Genomic DNA, 17,791 nt, shown 5'->3' with positions numbered 1-17,791 from the left:
AAATAGAATCCATAGAGAGACCAAATGGCAGGTTTTTCATTTTAAAGGCTAGTGAAATTGAGACATGTACGTAGAATGATTAATTTTTAGTTGGGTTGACAGTGTAAGATGTTTGGAAAGGGTTATGTAAAATAATCCCCCAGAAAGGTCTGGCCACCATGGAAAAACATTGGTCACTGTGAAGACAAGTGCAGCAGCCCACTGTCGTGGCGGGAGTTAGCCTCATGACATGCTCAGAGTTAAAGCGTCTGAGCCCTCAACTTCCAACTGCCAATCACCTTCAAATGTGCTACGATGAGTGATCTTGGTTGTCAATTTTGTTTGATCTTGAATATACTAAGAGATGTGGGCAGGTGTGCAATTAGCCAGGAAGGGTAAACTGAGGGGATCCCTGCCCCCAGCACCTTCCAGCAGTAGGCCTTTATTACAGGAGGGCTGGCCAAGGGAAAGGCCACTGCTCTTGCTTGCTGTCTGCTTCATTCCCTGCTGGCATCTGCCCTCATGGTTCCCATGACAAAACTCCCAGTTCCTCCTGTCTCCTAACATGGGTTTAAACCCCACAAAGACATCGGGCAGTGGTGGCACACGCCTTTAATCCCAGCACTTGGGAGGCAGAGGCAGGCAGATTTCTGAGTTTGAAGCCAGCCTGGTCTACAGAGTGAGTTCCAGAACAGCCAGGACTATACAGAGAATCCCTGTCTTGAAAGACTAAAATAGATAAATAAGTCCCACAAGGAGATGTTTTCTATGCTGTGTGTGTGTGTGTGTGTGTGTGTGTGTGTGCGCGCGCGCGCGCACGCGAGAGAGAGAGAGAGAGAGAGAGAGAGAGAGAGAGAGAGAGAGAGAGAGAGATCGAGAGAGAGAGATTTTGAGGAGAGGTTGCAAGGGAGTGAGATGAGAGAGAAAGATTGGGTGCATGATGTGAAACAAAGCAGACACAGTGGGTCTGAGGCTATGAGCTATTGACGACTGTGTCAGAAGCACAAAACTACAGAAAGTCCTCGCTCCCAACATGGGGTGGGGGGCGGGGGGGGAAGCATGCAATTCCTCACAAAAACAGAGGTGTGCATGCAAAGATGACAGACTCACCAGTTTCCCTGGCAGTGTGATACTAATGCATGCCCCATAACTGGCCTACTGGGTGCAGGAAACACCTCCCTTCACACTGTGGTGGCAACTATTTGCTAGTCCAGGAGGCAGAACAGAGGATATTATTTTCTCATTTGCTGGTGTGCTAGGGAAAGCTCTGGAGAGTTGACTTAAAATTTAATGCTATTTTAAACTATGCAAAGCACACCATTACCTTGTTAATACACTTATGTTCTCTCTCCCTTTGTCATTTTGTCATGGGCCTAGGTAACAAAAGAACTGTCTGCTCAAATCATCCTGAGCACTGCTGGTATTTGGCAGTCTCTGCCACCTTCTTAAGGAGTGTGGAGCCTAAGGAATCAGTGTAAAAAAAAAAAAAGCCCAAGGCTAAACTTCTCATGCATCCAGAACAAGGCTCCTTTCCTAGAGGTTCTGGGCCTCGCTGTTTAATATGGACATCCTTTGCTTTAAAAAAAAAAAAAAAAATGCACACAGTGTGGGTCAGTGTGACTCAGCTCTGAACACTTTACAACCTCTCGTGTGTCATCTCCGTTTCTCTCACAGCTTTGCTGAGGAGAGACTTTTCTGGTGGAGGTTAACTCTGCCCTTAAGCAAGGTCTACTCCAAGGAACAAGGACAATTAAGAGCAATAAATAATCCTCTAAGAAAGAAAACCACATCAGGTTACTTGCCCCCCCTGTCACGTTGGAACTGTTAAATGCAAATGCACCTAAAATTAGAAGTACCCTTGGATCCAGCAGTCAGGGTTCACTGTCCGAACTCCCTTCTAAACTCGAGGGGATTATTTTCAGATGCTGAGGTTGTCAGTGATCATTTTTTTTCCTTCTATGTTTTATTCTGTATTGTTTTTCAGTGTTTATTTTAAAAAAATTCTAGCTTTGCAAAAACAAGAAGAATAAAGTTTTATCCTAATATTTGCATGAGAGGAAGCATTATTGGCACAGGAGACATAGCAGATGCTCCACACACTGAAGGAAGGCCTTTGGAGACCTTGAGGAAATTCCCTCTCTGCTCCACCTCAGGGTTGTGACCACCAACACCCCCTTTCCCCCCCCCAAAAAAAAGCCCTGCCATTTACAGAACACTTAACAGAAATCCTGGAATGGCATTCCTGATTTTCTAAGGCCACTCACAAGATGGCCTCCATGTCCGTGTAGATCACAGTTGATTTTACTTAAGGGTAATGTTGGCTCTCTGGTTTTCTCTGCAGGAGAAAAGCAGTGGGCATGATAGGTTTTTTTCTTGCCTGCAAAGACTTTTCCTCTGAGTTAAAGAAGAGGAAGAGGCTCTGAAGGATGGGTGAGCAGTCAAAAGCACTTGCTGTTAGCACCTGACAACCTGAGTTCCATTCCCAGAGCCCATGGTGAAGGGAGGGAACCCAGAGAGAAAGTTGTCTCAGACCTCTGCATGCATGCAATGGCATGTGCACTCCTGCATTCTCTCTCACACACACTAATACACACATAGGCATGTGCACACCTACACACATATACATACATACACAATAATACATGTATAGGCATGTGTACACCCATACGTATGAATACATACATAGGTATATGCACACCTGCACACACATATACATACACACACACAAATACACACACAGGCATGTGCACACTTACACACGTATACATACATACACACTAATACATGCATAGACATGTACACACACATACACACATACACACACTAATCACACATAGGCATGTGCAAACCTATACACATATACATACATACACACTAATACATGCATAGGCATGTGTACACCCACACACATACACGTACACTAATACACTGATAGGCATGTGCATGCCTACACATACACACACTAATGTACACATTGATAGGTACATACCTACATTCTCGCACACACACACTAATTAATAATAAGTGTGAAAGAAAAGGACACTGTCACTAAGACTGACAGCCAGCCACTCTATCGAAACCAGTGTGCACCTTGTGAGTTCCCTTGTAAGGAAATGGACAGGTTTTGTGGGCTGTAGGAGTGTTTACCTTGAAGGAAGCTGTCAAAGTTAAGCAAGGTCTGACATAATTCTTTCCCTTGTTTCCTGCGGCCATGACACAATGACAAAGGGACACACAGGAAGTTCATAAGGTAATGCTGCAGTCAGGAGTTGTGGGATGAGCTTGGGAACAACCCCTGGGGTTCCCTAAGACCAGATTGACATCTCTAGGGAAATCCATGTATCTGTGTGTCTGGTGTTCCTGCTCTCTCCCCCTCTCCCTCCCCCCTTCCCTCCCCCTCCCTTCCCTTTTCTCTCTCTTCCCTTCCCTTCCCCCTTACTTCCCTTCACTTTCCTTCCTCTCCCTTGCCCTCTCCTTCCTTTACCCTCCCCTTCTCTATCTCACTCTCCTTTTTTGTCTCCCTCCCCACTCCCTCCCTCTTCTTCTCTGCCTCCTTCCTTCTTTCCCTCCCCCCTCATTCTTTTCATCAGTGTCTCTGGAGAATATATAAAGGATAGCAGTGTTCATAATTACAAGCAAACTAGATTGACTGGGTAATTTAAGCTAAAGGTAAATTTGTTGATAGTGTCGATGTCAACTTGGAACCCCAGAGAGTGAAAGGCTGAGGTGTGAAAGGCAGGCAGAATTGTATTTTGGATTCCAGTTTGCTCTCTGTTGCTGTGATGTCTGCACTGGACACATGGCTCACACATTTGTCTTAACTGTGAGCTCCCCAGACCGTTGCTGGTCCATGTCATCTCCACACTTGCACATTTGCAGCTCAAAGTCCTGCAGCTCCTGAGCTGGCTCAGTGTGAGTCAGACTAGAAGAATCTCACACTGGACACAGAACCAAGGTAACAAGTCCACAGGCCAGGTCATATTGCAACCACAAACAGTATGAGTCCACAGGCAAGGTCACACTGCAAACACAAATGGTGTGAAAGGTCAAGATCACTCACACACACCCATACACAGACACACAGACACACAGACACACAAACACACAGAAAAAGAAGTCCACAGGCCAGATCACATTACAAACCATTAATGGTAAGGCCAAAATCACACACATGCACGCACAGACAGGTAGACACTCACCCCCCACACACATAGACATACACAAACACACAGAAAGACACGTATACATAGACACAGACATACACACAGACTTACGTATATACATATACAGACATACGCAGACACAGATGCACAGACACACATAGCACTAAAAATTACCTAGATGAATCCTAGGGCACAGAATTTAAAATAACAATCATAAACTCATAAACATGATCAAAACACGTTTTAGAAAGACAGGAACACATTGCCTCAAGGAACATTAACGAGGATGCAAACAAACTTCAGAGCCTAAGAAAACAGCTGAGTGAATTATGAGGACAATTCAGAATTCGAAAACTGGATTCAGTAAAGAAACTGAAGTACTGAAGAAAATTCAAGCTGAAATGAAGATGGAATTGAAAATTTCAACAACTCAACTAGAAAACAGAAGAAACCCTTACCAGTAGAATGGAAGACATAATACCAGGACTTGAAGACAAAACAGAGGAACTAGACTGATCTATGTGGGGTGGAGGGGCTGGATTTGGTGGTGACACATACTTTAGTCCCAGCCTTCAGGAGGCAGAGCCAGATGGATCTCTGTGAGTTCAAGACCAGCCTGGTCTACATAGTATGTTCCAGAATAGCCAGGGCTACATAATAAAACCTTGCCTCAAAAATAAATTAATTAATTTATAAGAAATACGAAAAATGGTTTAAAAGGAATGTACAGGAATTTCAGAACACCATAAGAAGAACAAATCTTCAAATTACAACCATAGAAAAATAAGAGGAATTTCAAGATAATGGCACGGACCAGATCGTCAACAAGATCATACAAGAAGACTTCCCTCCAGCTAAGAAAGACATACAGCAGATACAAGCAGCACCCAGACCACCACATGGACAGGACTAGAAAAGAAACTCTCCAGAGCACATAATAGTTAAAACATTAAATATACAGAACAATCTGCAAGGGGAAAAACCTACAAGTCACATATAAAGTATACTGGAAACTCCAGTTGACATGCCAACAGGGACGGGGTAAACCTCACAAGACCTCAACCTTTGATAAAGAGCTACAGGCCATGGTTGGCTAGAGAGACAGAGGAGCAATCTTCTGCAGGGATGAGCTCCCGATTCTCCACTCCATGTGGTCAGCCTTAAACACGTCTCCATTGAAGCAACATTAAATGGTCTCAGTAGGTTATTTATGGTATGTGTGTAACAACTAATAAAGATGTCATTAGTTTGTGACAGAGGGGTCACTGGGGAAGCTGAAGGGGAAGAGATGGGGGGTGGTAAAATTGGTATAAACATATTACTCCTGTGTGAAATTCTGAAGAAAAAATGAAAGTTACAAATTGTGAGGGGGTAGAATTGTGGTTGGCAAAATGGCTTAGCAGGTAAGGGCATTCCTGGGCACGCCTAGCTACCTGAGCTCAACCCCCAGGACCCACATAAAGGTGGGCAAGGAGAACTGACTTTATTCATTCATCTTCTGATTTCCATAAATGTGCTATGGCAGGTGAAAACACAAACAGACACACACACACAGAGATACACACAAAGACACACGGAGACACACAGACACACATACACAACAGAGACACATGTATACAGAGACACACACATAACACACAGACACATACACGCAGAGACACACAACACACAACACACAACACACAACACACAGACACATATACAACACAGAGACCAGAGAGACATACACACAGACACACACACAGACATACACAGAGACATATGCACCCAGAGACATAAGCAGAGAAACTCATACATTACACACAAAGACATACAACACACAGACACACAGAGACACACACCAGACACACACACCACACATGCACAAAATTTACTTTAAAAAGTAAAAGAAGGAAAGAAAGGAAGGAAGGGAGGGAGGGAGGGAGGGAGGGAGGGAGGGAGAGAGAGAGAGAGAGAGAGAGAGAGAGAGAGAGAGAGAGAGAGAGAGAGAGAGAAAGAAAGAAAACCCATTGACCAAAACTACGTGAGGATGTGCTGGCTTGAATGAGAAATCCTCCTACAGGCTCAGATGTTTGTTTGAACACTTGTTCCTACTTGGTGGCACAGTTTTTGGTGGCTCAGGAGGACTGGCTTTGCAGAAGGAAGGGCGTGCAGTTTGCCCTCTCCACTTTGTGCTTGTTTGAGGGTGGAATTGCTCTGATTCCTGCTCTGTCCTCTACACCTGCCACCGTGATGGGCTCTCCTAGAACTGCAAACCAAAACAAACTCTTCCTGCCATAAGTCACATGGGCCGTGGGGCTTTATCCCAGCAACAGAACAGAGCTAATATGAGGAGAAAGTCTTTATACCTCCATTTCGCGGTCCGGCACTGAAGGAAACCAGGGCAAGAACTCAATTGGGAATCTGGATGCAGAAACTGAAGCAGAGCCCATGGAAGAATGCTGCTTACTGGCTCACTCCCTCTGGCTTACTCAGGTACCTTTCTGGTACAGTTTAGGTATAGCAGTGCCCCCTATGGGCTGGTCCATGCTACATCAATCAGCCATGGAGAAAATGCCCCAACAGATATACACATGGGTCAAGCGGATGATGGCAACTCCCCAGTCGACGGTCCCTCTTCTCAGGTGTATCACGCCTTTCTTACACAGCTCGGGCATGCCTGCTTAGAAATAGCACACATCTGCCACCCAGTACTGCCCTTAGAAGAAAGCAAGAAGAGAGGTATGATACGGCAAGGCGGGGAGAAAGCACCTTAGACGGGCCCACCTGCAAACGGGTGGTGGCCGCGGCGTAACAGATGGATCTGTGATTTCTAGGTGGATAGACACACCAGATCCACTTCAACCAGATAAACATCTTCATCTCTCCTGTCCTACCTTATCTCCTTCAATGCCCTTGATATGGAGTCCTACAGGGGTCCATGACTGACTGCTGCCTTTAGTTGAAAACCATCTACCTTGGCTTCTTAGGTGACAAAAAAAAAAAAAAAAAAAAAAAAAATTAAGCTTAAACGGATTAGCAAGAAATTGCTTTTACTCAGGAATGTCCACTTCGTTGTCTGATGTTGTCAGAGACACTAGGAATCTAGGCTATTAGAGATTTGCAGTTGTTCCTGTTAAGGTTATAACTCTTAGAGCAGTGGCTCTCAACCTTCCTAACGCTGTGACCTTTTAATGCAGCTCCTCATGTTGTGGTGACCTCCAACCATAAAATTATTTCATTGCTACTTTATAGCTGTGAGTTTGCTACTGTTATGAATCATGATGTAAACATCTGATACTCAGGATGTCTGATATGCAACTCCCAAACCGGTCACAACCCACAGGTTGAGAACCATGTCTTTAGAGGGGAGCGTACCTTCCAGTAAGAGGCTACCTTAAAGCAAGCCTTTTCTCCCATCTTTTCTTACTACCTACATTTAATAATACTCTGCTTTTCACAGATCCTCCAAAGTCCATCCAACTAGGCCAAAGGAAACCCAACCAAACTTTTAAGTCCATTGAGAAATGCCTTAAGGAAGCTGTTCTCAAAGGGGTCATGACCCCTTTAGCAAACCTCTTATCTCCAAAAATAGTTACATTTTATTATTTATTTATTTATTTATTTGGTTTTTCGAGACAAGGTTTCTCTGTATAGCCCCGGCTGTCCTGGAACTCACTCTGTAGACCAAATAGTTACATTATAATTCATAACAGTAGCAAAATTACAGTTATGAAGTAACAACGAAAATAATTCTATGGTTGGAGGGGATCAAGATATGAGGAACTGGGCTGGAGAGATGGCTCAGCGGTTAAGAGCACTGACTCCTCTTCCAGAGTCAGTTCTTGAGTTCAATTCCCAGCAACCACATGGTGGCTCACAACCATCTGTCATGGGATCTGATGCCCTCTTCTGGTGTGTCTGAAGTCAGCGGCAGTGTATTCATGGACATAAAATAAATAAAATTTTTAAAAAGACATGAGGAACTGTATTAAAGGGTAGCAGCATCAGAAAGGTAGAGACTCACAGTCTTAGGAGCTGGGAGATGGCTCGTCAGCTAAAAGCACTTGTTGTTCTTGAAGTTCAATTCCCAGAACTCATATTGAGTGGCTTGCAACAGCTTTAACTCCAGCTCCAGGGGATCTGGTGCCCTCTTTTGGCTGTGCTGGGCACCGGCACACATGTGGCATACACACATACGAAAATATACCCATGCACATAATTAAAAATAAACATAGATCTTTAAAAGAAATGGCCTCACACCTCCAACTGACTGCTCCAGTATCCTTTCTCCCAGAGCTCCTCAGCACAATGAAGGTAACCCAGAAAAAACAGGTAAGATGATTAAGGCCCATAATCCTTGCACTTTGGAGGCTGAGGCAGAAGGATGGTTGTGAGTAGGTCAGTTCCAGAGCAGTGGACTATGGAGTGAAACCTCATTTTAATGAACAAATAAGTAAGAAAACTTGAGGTTCTTAAGTTCAGAAGTATTTTTTCTAATACACACACACACACACACACACACACGCACATCATTTTTTTCTAAATTTCTTTTTTAAAGAAAGGTTTGAAGCCAGGCAGTGCACCTTTAATCCCAGCATTGGGAGGCAGAGGCAGGTGGATTTCTGAGTTTGAGGCCAGCCTGGTCTACAGAGTGAGTTCCAGGACAGGCAGGGCTACACAGAGAAACCCTGTCTCGAAAAACAAAAAAGGAAAAAAGAAAGAAAGAAAGAAAGAAAGAAAGAAAGAGGGAAAGAGAGAAAAAAGAAAGAAAGAAGAAAAGAGCGAGCTTGTTTTATTTTCATATGTAGGTATGTATGTATGTCTGCCACATGTGTTTGAATGCCTGAGGACAGGAAAGGGAGGGCATTGGATCCTATAGAGCCAGAGTTACAGGTGGTTATAAGGTCCCCAAATTGTATATTGGGGATCATTCTTAGGTCTTCTGAGAGAGCAGTTAGCAGTCAACTAGGCTATCTCTCAAGCCCCTAAATTTTCTACTGAGCCTCAGATTTAACCAAACTCCATGACTGCCATTCTATTCAATAACTAAACATGATTCTTGAATCGATTCCTTGGGAGCAACCAAGACCATGTTCATGTGCACAGTGAACGTCTGCCCCTGACAGACCCGCACAGGGAGGGCTCAGTGAAGAGCTTCGAACCAGCCTGGGGAGGGGACGGAGCCCAGCTCCCACTTCTCCAAGTCTCCTCCAAGAATGGTCTCAATCAGCACCTGAGCAGTGGCAGGCACTGCCTTGCTGGATGTCTCTCTATTACCTGTAGCCCGTTATGTTTATTCTGACCCGCTCTGTTTGCTCCAGAGTTATTCTGGTGTGAATCTAATAGTTTGACAGAAATATTTTCTGGGGAATAAAAAGAAACCCAGCTGTTGTCATATCGTTCTTTCTTTAATATAAGCCATAAAAGACAGGAGCAGGGAGGGCCCTGTCTACTCACAGAGTTGAAAGGATTTAAGTCAGGAGAGCCAAGAAAAAGAAAAGACCCCTGTTAAAGCCCGAGACACATGCAAAGATGATTAAAAAAAAAAAAAATGGACCCACCACCAAGTATTGTGCAGCATGGTCAAGTTTTAAGGGAAGAAAGACGGGGCTTAATGAATCTACCTCATCTAAAGAAAATGGTCCCTCGAATTTCCATTTCGTTGCCATGACAACCTGTACTCCATCATTGCCATAGTAACCAGCTGAAAAGCATTAATCTAAGGACAAGCCTTCTGATTGGGTGGCCATAGGAAGCCATCACAAGCCACACAAGGCGGAGGAAACTGCTCTATCACGCTGACCTGTTTCAAGCTTCTAAGTGTGTTTCAGCTTTCTAGTGTGCTTCCCTTAGAACCAAATATCAGGGATATATTTTAAACGTTTAAATATATTTTAAATATATTTTAACGCATGTCGAATAATCACACTCCAATAAATTCAAGATTATCATTGTCTGGTGCCCAAGATGAGCAGTCCAAGTACAGAAATAGAACCACACCCTTGCCGTTTTGTCCTGCTGTTCTATTACAGCATCAAGACATACTAGGCACGGCTCAGGACAGGCATTGGTCACTGCTGGCAAGCCGCTGTCTTTGTCAGATGAGGTACTGGCAAGATGAATGGAAGGGAAAGTTTTGAAGGTAGGAAACAACAACACAGCAAGACAGTACAGCAAATGATATTACAGTAAAAACAGCAGCATGTGGCAGACTCACACACGGCAAGACTTTTCAATATCTAAAGACAAACTGGTATTTTCAGCATTAAAATATCTTGCTTTCAGACTCATTAATTTATAAGCCTGAGTGGTCTGCTTGCATGTATGTACTATGCACCAAAGGCATGCCTCATGCCCTCAGAGGCCAGTACAGGTCATAAGACCCCAGAACTGCAGTCAAGAATGACTGTGAACCGCCAAGCGTTTTCTGGCCACCAAACCAGGTCCTCTGCATGAGCACCAGTGCCCTTAACCACTGAGCCATCCTTTCCACCCCAATGTCTTATGGTTATTTTTCATTTTTATTTTCGGTTTTGTGAAACAGGATCTCATTCTGGAGCCGTGGCTGACCTGGAGCTTGTTAGGTCGACCAGGCTTGTCTCAAACTCAGAGATCCACCTGTGTCTGTGTCTTAGTCAAGGTTTCTATTCCTGCAAAAAAAACATCATAACCAAGAAGCAAGTTGGGGAGGTTTATTCAGCTTACACTTCCACGTTGCTGTTCATCACCAAAGGAAGTCAGGACTGGAACTCAAGCAGGTCAGGAAGCAGGAGCTGATACAGAGGCCATGGAGGGATGTTACTTACTGGCTTGCTTCCCTATAGAACCCAGGACTAGCAGCCCAGGGATGGCACCACCCACAAGTGACCCTCCTTGATCACTAATTGAGAAAATGCCTTACAGCTGGATCTCATGGAGGCATTTTTCTCAACTGAAGCTCCTTTCTCTGTGATAACAACAGCTTGTGTCAAGTTGACACACAAAACCAGCCAGTACACTCTGCTTCCTGGGTGCTGGGATTAAAAAGTGTGTGCCATCATACCTGGCCCCACTGTCTTATTTTAAAACCTGTTCTTGCTTGAAGCTGTTGAGCTTTTTAAAGAAAGACATTTTTCCCACCTTATAGTCTTCCATGTACTTGCCCAAAGCAATCTGTGTATTCACAGACATTCCTAGGGTGCTCTTAAAAGCAGAGATGCCTTGAATGTCCCACCCCCACCCTGAACCCTTCCCTTAGGGCAGTGGTCCTCAACCTTCCTAACACTGACCCTTTATTCCTCATATTGTGGTGACCCCCAACCATAAAATCATTCTCATTGCTACTTTGTAACTGTAATCTTGCTACTGTGATGAATCATAATGTAAATATTTTTGGAGATAGAGGGGTCTCCAAACGGGTCATGAACCGCCGGTTGAAGGTCTCTGATCTAGTTAGTCACAGTTTTAATCAGAATGGACCACTGGGAAAGATATTTTAAAATGCCCAGCTGTGGGCCCTCAGGAAATACGAATGGAGAAGCTACTGGTGGGGCAGCACCCAACTCTTAAGCAATGAATATGATAATTTGGCCTGGCAGAAGGTGGGGAGTTGTGGATGGGAAGTGACTTTCATTGACGCCGGTTTTCCGATCACGTACAGTAGACCGTTAAGTTTCCTCGATGCCTCTATGAACTCAGCAAATACTCCACGGCACCTGCCATAAATGCTCAGTGCACATGAGGAGACAGACGACAATCCTGCCCTTCGAGGTTTATACAAGGCTGAGGAGATGCCACACACCTAGATCCAAGAATGGAATTGCTCTGTCGTATGATGGAAACAGTAGAGACCACAAGCCCCAAGCAGTCCACGGCACTGCCGCTGCTGTGTGCCGGATGGGCCAGCTTCTGCACGAAGGGCTGGAGAAGCCAATGTTAACAAAGACAGGCAGAGACACTGGAAGCTTACGTGATGGACAGGAAGGAAGTAACTTGGGGACAAAAGTCCATCCACCTACACTCACCATCAAGGCTCCAGGGCAAAGCCACCAAGTCCTTGTCTAAGGAGACTGGGCAACGCTGGCAGGGGACAGGCTGGGGACTCCTGACAAAGGATGACTGGGGTGAGCAGGGGAAAGGGAGTGTGGGTTAAGATGGAAGACAGGGGTAAGAAAAACCATCTGAGACAAGGAGCCAGCATGAGCTATGCTCATGACCCAGAGAGAGCCAGAGAAGAAGCATAAAAGGAGTCTGGGGTTGGACTGAGAGTGACAAGATTTCATATCCCTGACCACACACTGTAGTAGTCATGACAAAACACAACCTTCAGTCATTCAGCCATGCACCAACATACCGTGTACTGTTTCTTTTGCTCCCAAATGAGTTTTATATGATTTTAGTTTCAATATATACATGGGAATAACTTGGGGTTGGGTTAACAGTAAAGGAAACTTGACTGTATATGAGATTCAAAAAGATTTCAAACTCCACTAATGGTGCCCGGGTACCATGTCAGGGAGTAAGGAAAAAAGGGGTAAGACACAGTTTCTGATGGTCTAGTCATACACGCAGAAATGTGTGCCAATCACCCAGAACGCTGGGGAGAAGGTGAGTTATGGAGCAAACTCTATGTGAAACATCCACACGACACAGGAGGAGAGGTTCGCCTGGAGGGATAAAGCCAGAAAACTCACCAGGCCTCCTGGATCACCTGGCTGCGTGCTGCTCTGGAGACCGGTTTTATTTGAAGGTTGGTTTTAAGTCTCCAGAGAAAATTCAGTTCTCCCTTTTTAGAAGGAATTTTGTAATAGTTGTCCCCCATGTAGCTGCAGGAGCAGCACCAATTCTGTTTAAACTGTCACAGGAATGAAATCGGGGCACAGATAGTACCAAGAGAACAGATATAACTCAGAACATGTAAGGACCCAGGTCTTTTTATAGTGTCAGATAGTGCGCAGGAGCTACTGAAATAGATCACTCAAAGGAACTCTTTGACCCAGAAGAGGAATTCCCACAGGCAGAGAGATGAATATTAACCGATCCATGTACTCTCTTCCCAGCCACTTAGAAAAAGAAAGACTACACAAATATCCACCGGCATGGTGATAATGACCACTTTGTTGCCAGACTCATTTTCTCAATTCAGAAGATGACTTATATCAGGCCAGAACAAGCCTGAACTGAAACCTCAGAGCATGTCACTGCCTCACAGAGGTGACATCTCTGCCAATAAAGAAGATTTAAAGCACAGGTCCCACAAAGGCACAGACATCGTTTCCATATATGGTAGAGAAATAGTCCTACCATGAGTCTGTTTGCTAGAGACTCGGGGTTTTCAATTTAGAAGGAACCTGTAGATTGCCTGTAGATCAGACGCTAAAGTATGTTATTAACATCCTAGTTCTTGGGGAATGGAGGAGAGGGGAAGGACAGAGGAGGGAGAGGGAGTAGGAGGCATCTGAAGGGTTAAAAGGCCTTAGGGGTGAAACTAGATTCCTGCAGCTCAACACTTACCCAGTGTCTTCTCCTAGGACAGTGGTCAACCTTCCTGATGTCATGACCCTTCGGTACAGTTCCTCATGAGGTGGTGTCCCCTCAACCATAAAATTACTTTGTTGCTACTTCCTAACTGTAATTTTGCTACTATAGTGAAGCATAATATAAATACATGACATTCAGGATAACTGATATGTGACCCCCCCCAAGGGGGTCACAACCCACAGGTTGAGAACCACTGTTCTACACTGACTTCACATTAGAGGACTTCAATGTGCAGAGGGTCTAATCAGGTGTCAATAAGCTGAGGTGTAATAAAGTCCACAGGTATCTATCCCATCTTTATCATAACCCCAGGGTAACACCCACCATCAACGCCTTTGTTGGGAAATCCAGAAGTACTCTGGGATTCCCACCATTCTAAGAACCAGTGACCGAATCGCTTACATCATGGAGCTGCCATATGCCACAAGGCTGTTATCCTGAATCTTCACTGCGGGGCCTGAATATAGCCTACTTCCCTTCTACGGAAGTTTTTGAATCAGAATAAAGGAAGGGCACTAAGAGGAAGAGCATGAGCCAAGCACTGCTTTGCATGACTAACATCTAAGCCACTGGTCAACTTCCCAGACAGATTCTCCACTCTAGTCTCTATGTCTCCTCCCTTGTCTTCCTTTCTTGTGAGTCATAAGCCATGTATTAGAAGAGCACCTCGGGACCATGAATATCTTAGAAGGCTGAAGTCCACTGTGGATGCAGGCTCATTTTACCCCAGTGACCCTACTGGAAAGTACTACGATGAATGCCATGGTATTGGTATGAAGCAGATGATGAGATACAGTTTTTCCAATAAAGACAAAGGAGAGCAATTAAAAAGGGGGTGTTCTAGAGTCTAAGGAGGCAGAGGCTTTAATACGTAAAGGTGTTTAAGAGGTTAGCTTTGAAGACTAGTGGTTTTCAAACTACAATCCTTGGGGTAATTCCCAAGAAAGCTGGTGGCCTACCGACAAACAGAAATCACTTGTAGCATGTCACGTCAGGATGCTTGAGTTACAACCTCAACTTTGAGAGTCAGTTCCCCAGATTTAAGGTTCTCAGCCGGAGCCTGATGAACTTCAGTGAGGAAAACCTACAGCCTTGGTGCTAGAGAGAGATGGCTTGGCTCTCAAAGCTGCTCTTCTAGAGGAGCATCCCCAGCAGCCACGTGACAGCCACAACTGTCTGTGACTCCGATTCCAGTGGAGCAGATAGCCTCTTCTGGCCTCCAATGGAACCAGGCATGTGCCCTTCCCCCAGGCTTGAGCAGGCCTGAAAGACCTTGTTTACCACAGTAGACCAAATAACAGGACTCAGGTGCTATTACCCACCATGGCTGCACTGTACAGCCTGCTACAAGAAAAGAGAATAGACTGCCCGATGAGCTTACCTTGAGATATCTTTGGCTGTGACAAAGGATGGGTTCCTCCACCCATCTCCTCCTCCACCCATATCTGGCAGTGACCAAGAAAGGGTGCCCCCACCCATCTCTGGCTGAAACAAGAAGCGGATGGGGCTTTCCCTTTCAATTGAGAGCTGAACATTCAAGCTCAGCAATTAAGAGCACTTGTTGCTCTTTCAGAGGACCTGAGTTTGGTTCCTAGGATCCACGTGGTGGTTTTCAGCCTGTCTGTAACTCCAGGTCCAGGAGATCTGAGGGCACCGAGAACAAATGAGGTGCACATGCAGCCACGTAAAGTGAAACACTCACTCACATAAACATTTTAAGGTTCGGTGGAAATGACTGTCTTGTTTCTTACTCATGTCTGGGGCCTGAGTATCTGCTTCAACAAGAGTGGTCGGCAAATCCTCCACTGAAAACACTACAAACAGCCAGTTTACAGTAAGTGCATGACAGCTCGGGTTGCTGCTGTCCTGAGAAGCTAAGTGTGCCTAGAGAGAAAGAAGGCACAACTGGGGAGCTCGTTGCTTTCATTGTCCCCTCTACTCGATAATCCCAACACACTCTCATTCGAGAACTTGCAAAATACATTTTGCAATTATACTTTTTTTAAAATGTTGCTTTTTGAGTTTTTAAAAAATGTCTTGGTTGTAGTTGCTTTAAAGAGTTTGGATTCTCAAAGAGGTTCCCCACCCAAGAAATAATGAAGAAAGGAAGGAAGGGAGAGAGGAAAGGCGGGAGGGAGGGAAGAAGGAAGAAACCTACAAATTCCAAAATAAAAATAAAATAAACGGCCGGGCGGTGGTGGCGCACACCTTTAATCCCAGCACTCGGGAGGCAGAGGCAGGCGGATTTCTGAGTTCAAGGCCAGCCTGGTCTACAGAGTGAGTTTCAGGACAGCCAGGACTACACAGAGAAACCCTGTCTCGAAAAACCAAAAATAAATAAATAAATAAAATAATAATAAATAAATTAAATTAAATAAACATGCCAGTGGTGTTATTGGCAAACTATAGCACACATTATACACTGAGAAACTTTTTTTTTAGGCAAAGATGGCAAGGTGATGATCAAGAAAAGTCCAATCCTTGACCTGAAACATCAGTAGTAACTGGAAACTTCCCAGAAGTACAAATTCTAGGGACCTCCGGCATTGCTCTCACACTGTGCTGTTCACACCAAGGATTCTGACAGACTCTGAATCCATTATCTAGAGCAGCGTTTCTCAACCTGAGGGTAGAAAGACCTCTTCACAGGGGTCACCTAAGGCCATCAGAAAACACAGATGTTTGCATTCTGACTATAATACAACAGTAGCAAAATTACTATTTTTCTGGTTGGGGGTCACCACAACTTGAACTATGTTGAAGGGTTGCAGCACTGGGAAGGTTGAGAACCACTGGTCCAGAGGGAAGTTTCTCTACTAACAGAGAGGAAGAGTTCTGACAAAATGTGAAGGGCATCTGCAAGTGTAACAAGTTTGAGAGCTATTTGTTACTTGACTGGTTACAGGCTCTCCCAGCCTCAGGCTGCCCGACTGCTTGAGCTTGGAGTGTGCTATCCTTATATCCCCAACCTTAGCATTAGTTATGTTCAATCGTTACTGCGTGAGTGAGTGAGTGAGTGAGTGAGTGAGGAGTGAGTGAGTGAGTGAGTAGTGAGTGAGTGAGTGAGTGAGTGAAGAGAGGATGAGCACTGGAAGGGAGCCATTCACACACTATCGGCTTCTGCTCTGGGGCAGCCCTAACACTGGCCTAGCCTGGGGCCACAGAGACCAGGAAGAGCCCAGAGGAACTGGAGTGTCCCTCACTGATGTAAGTCAACAAACTGCAATGCTGCAATCTTGGGTCAAATATAACTGCATTCCAGAACCACTCGGAAATTTCAAGACCAGGAAAAGCGAAATTATTATCCCTAGGGACAAATTAGCAAAAGTCTGAAGGACGATCTTCCACCCACTGTCGGGTCCCACTGATCATTTCTGCACCTGCAGTCACAGCTGCAATGCCGAGAAGCCCTTTAGAGTATGCTCCAATGTAGTTGCTCTCAGGACCCTCCCTGAGCGAGCATTCAGAGTCCCACCCCCGGTATCAGGTAGAGCTACCAAAAAGGGCAGCCATTTGCCTCCCTCCGTTATCCAGCATAGATATCATACAAATAGCATATGGTTTTCAATTTCAAGCACCCCATAAACACTCCTTGCTGTCCAAAGCAGACTGAAAAACTAGGCAGCCAAGTCACAGTGCGACCATTAACGAAACCGTACAGATTTACACAGAACCAGAGATGTCTCCAGGAACAGAAGAGCACATCTGTCCAGCCCATTTCTTCTGACTCACTTCCTCTGGAGAAGTTACTTAGAAGAAATCAGTCAAAGGGCCACAAAATAATTACACCCTCGACAGGAACCCAGTGGAAGAATAGAAGAGAAACTGCTACATCACTCTGCTCCAGGGCTTCTGCAGCAGGTGGGTCACCTGGGAAAGCTTCTAATTTCTCATTTGGAAAGGAAGAAAGCCCAGTTTCTCAAACATTTTCTTAAAGGAAAATATTAGAGGCTAATTTAATGCTTTTATACACCAATTAGGGAAAAAATACTATGTGTGTAATTTTAAATTTTTTAAAATATATTGCAAAATAACTGTGTTCTCGATTGCTTTTTATTCCTGTGATCGACAGCATGACCAAAAGCAACTTGAAAAGAAAAGTGTTTAACTTACAGGTTTCAGCGCATCATTGAGTGAAGCCAGGGCAG

Source organism: Arvicanthis niloticus, chromosome 22 (genome assembly GCF_011762505.2).
Source record: "Arvicanthis niloticus isolate mArvNil1 chromosome 22, mArvNil1.pat.X, whole genome shotgun sequence".
Classification (NCBI taxonomy): Eukaryota; Metazoa; Chordata; class Mammalia; order Rodentia; family Muridae; genus Arvicanthis; species Arvicanthis niloticus.
The sequence above is the reverse complement of the archived record's forward strand: the minus strand, read 5'-3'. Positions refer to the sequence as shown.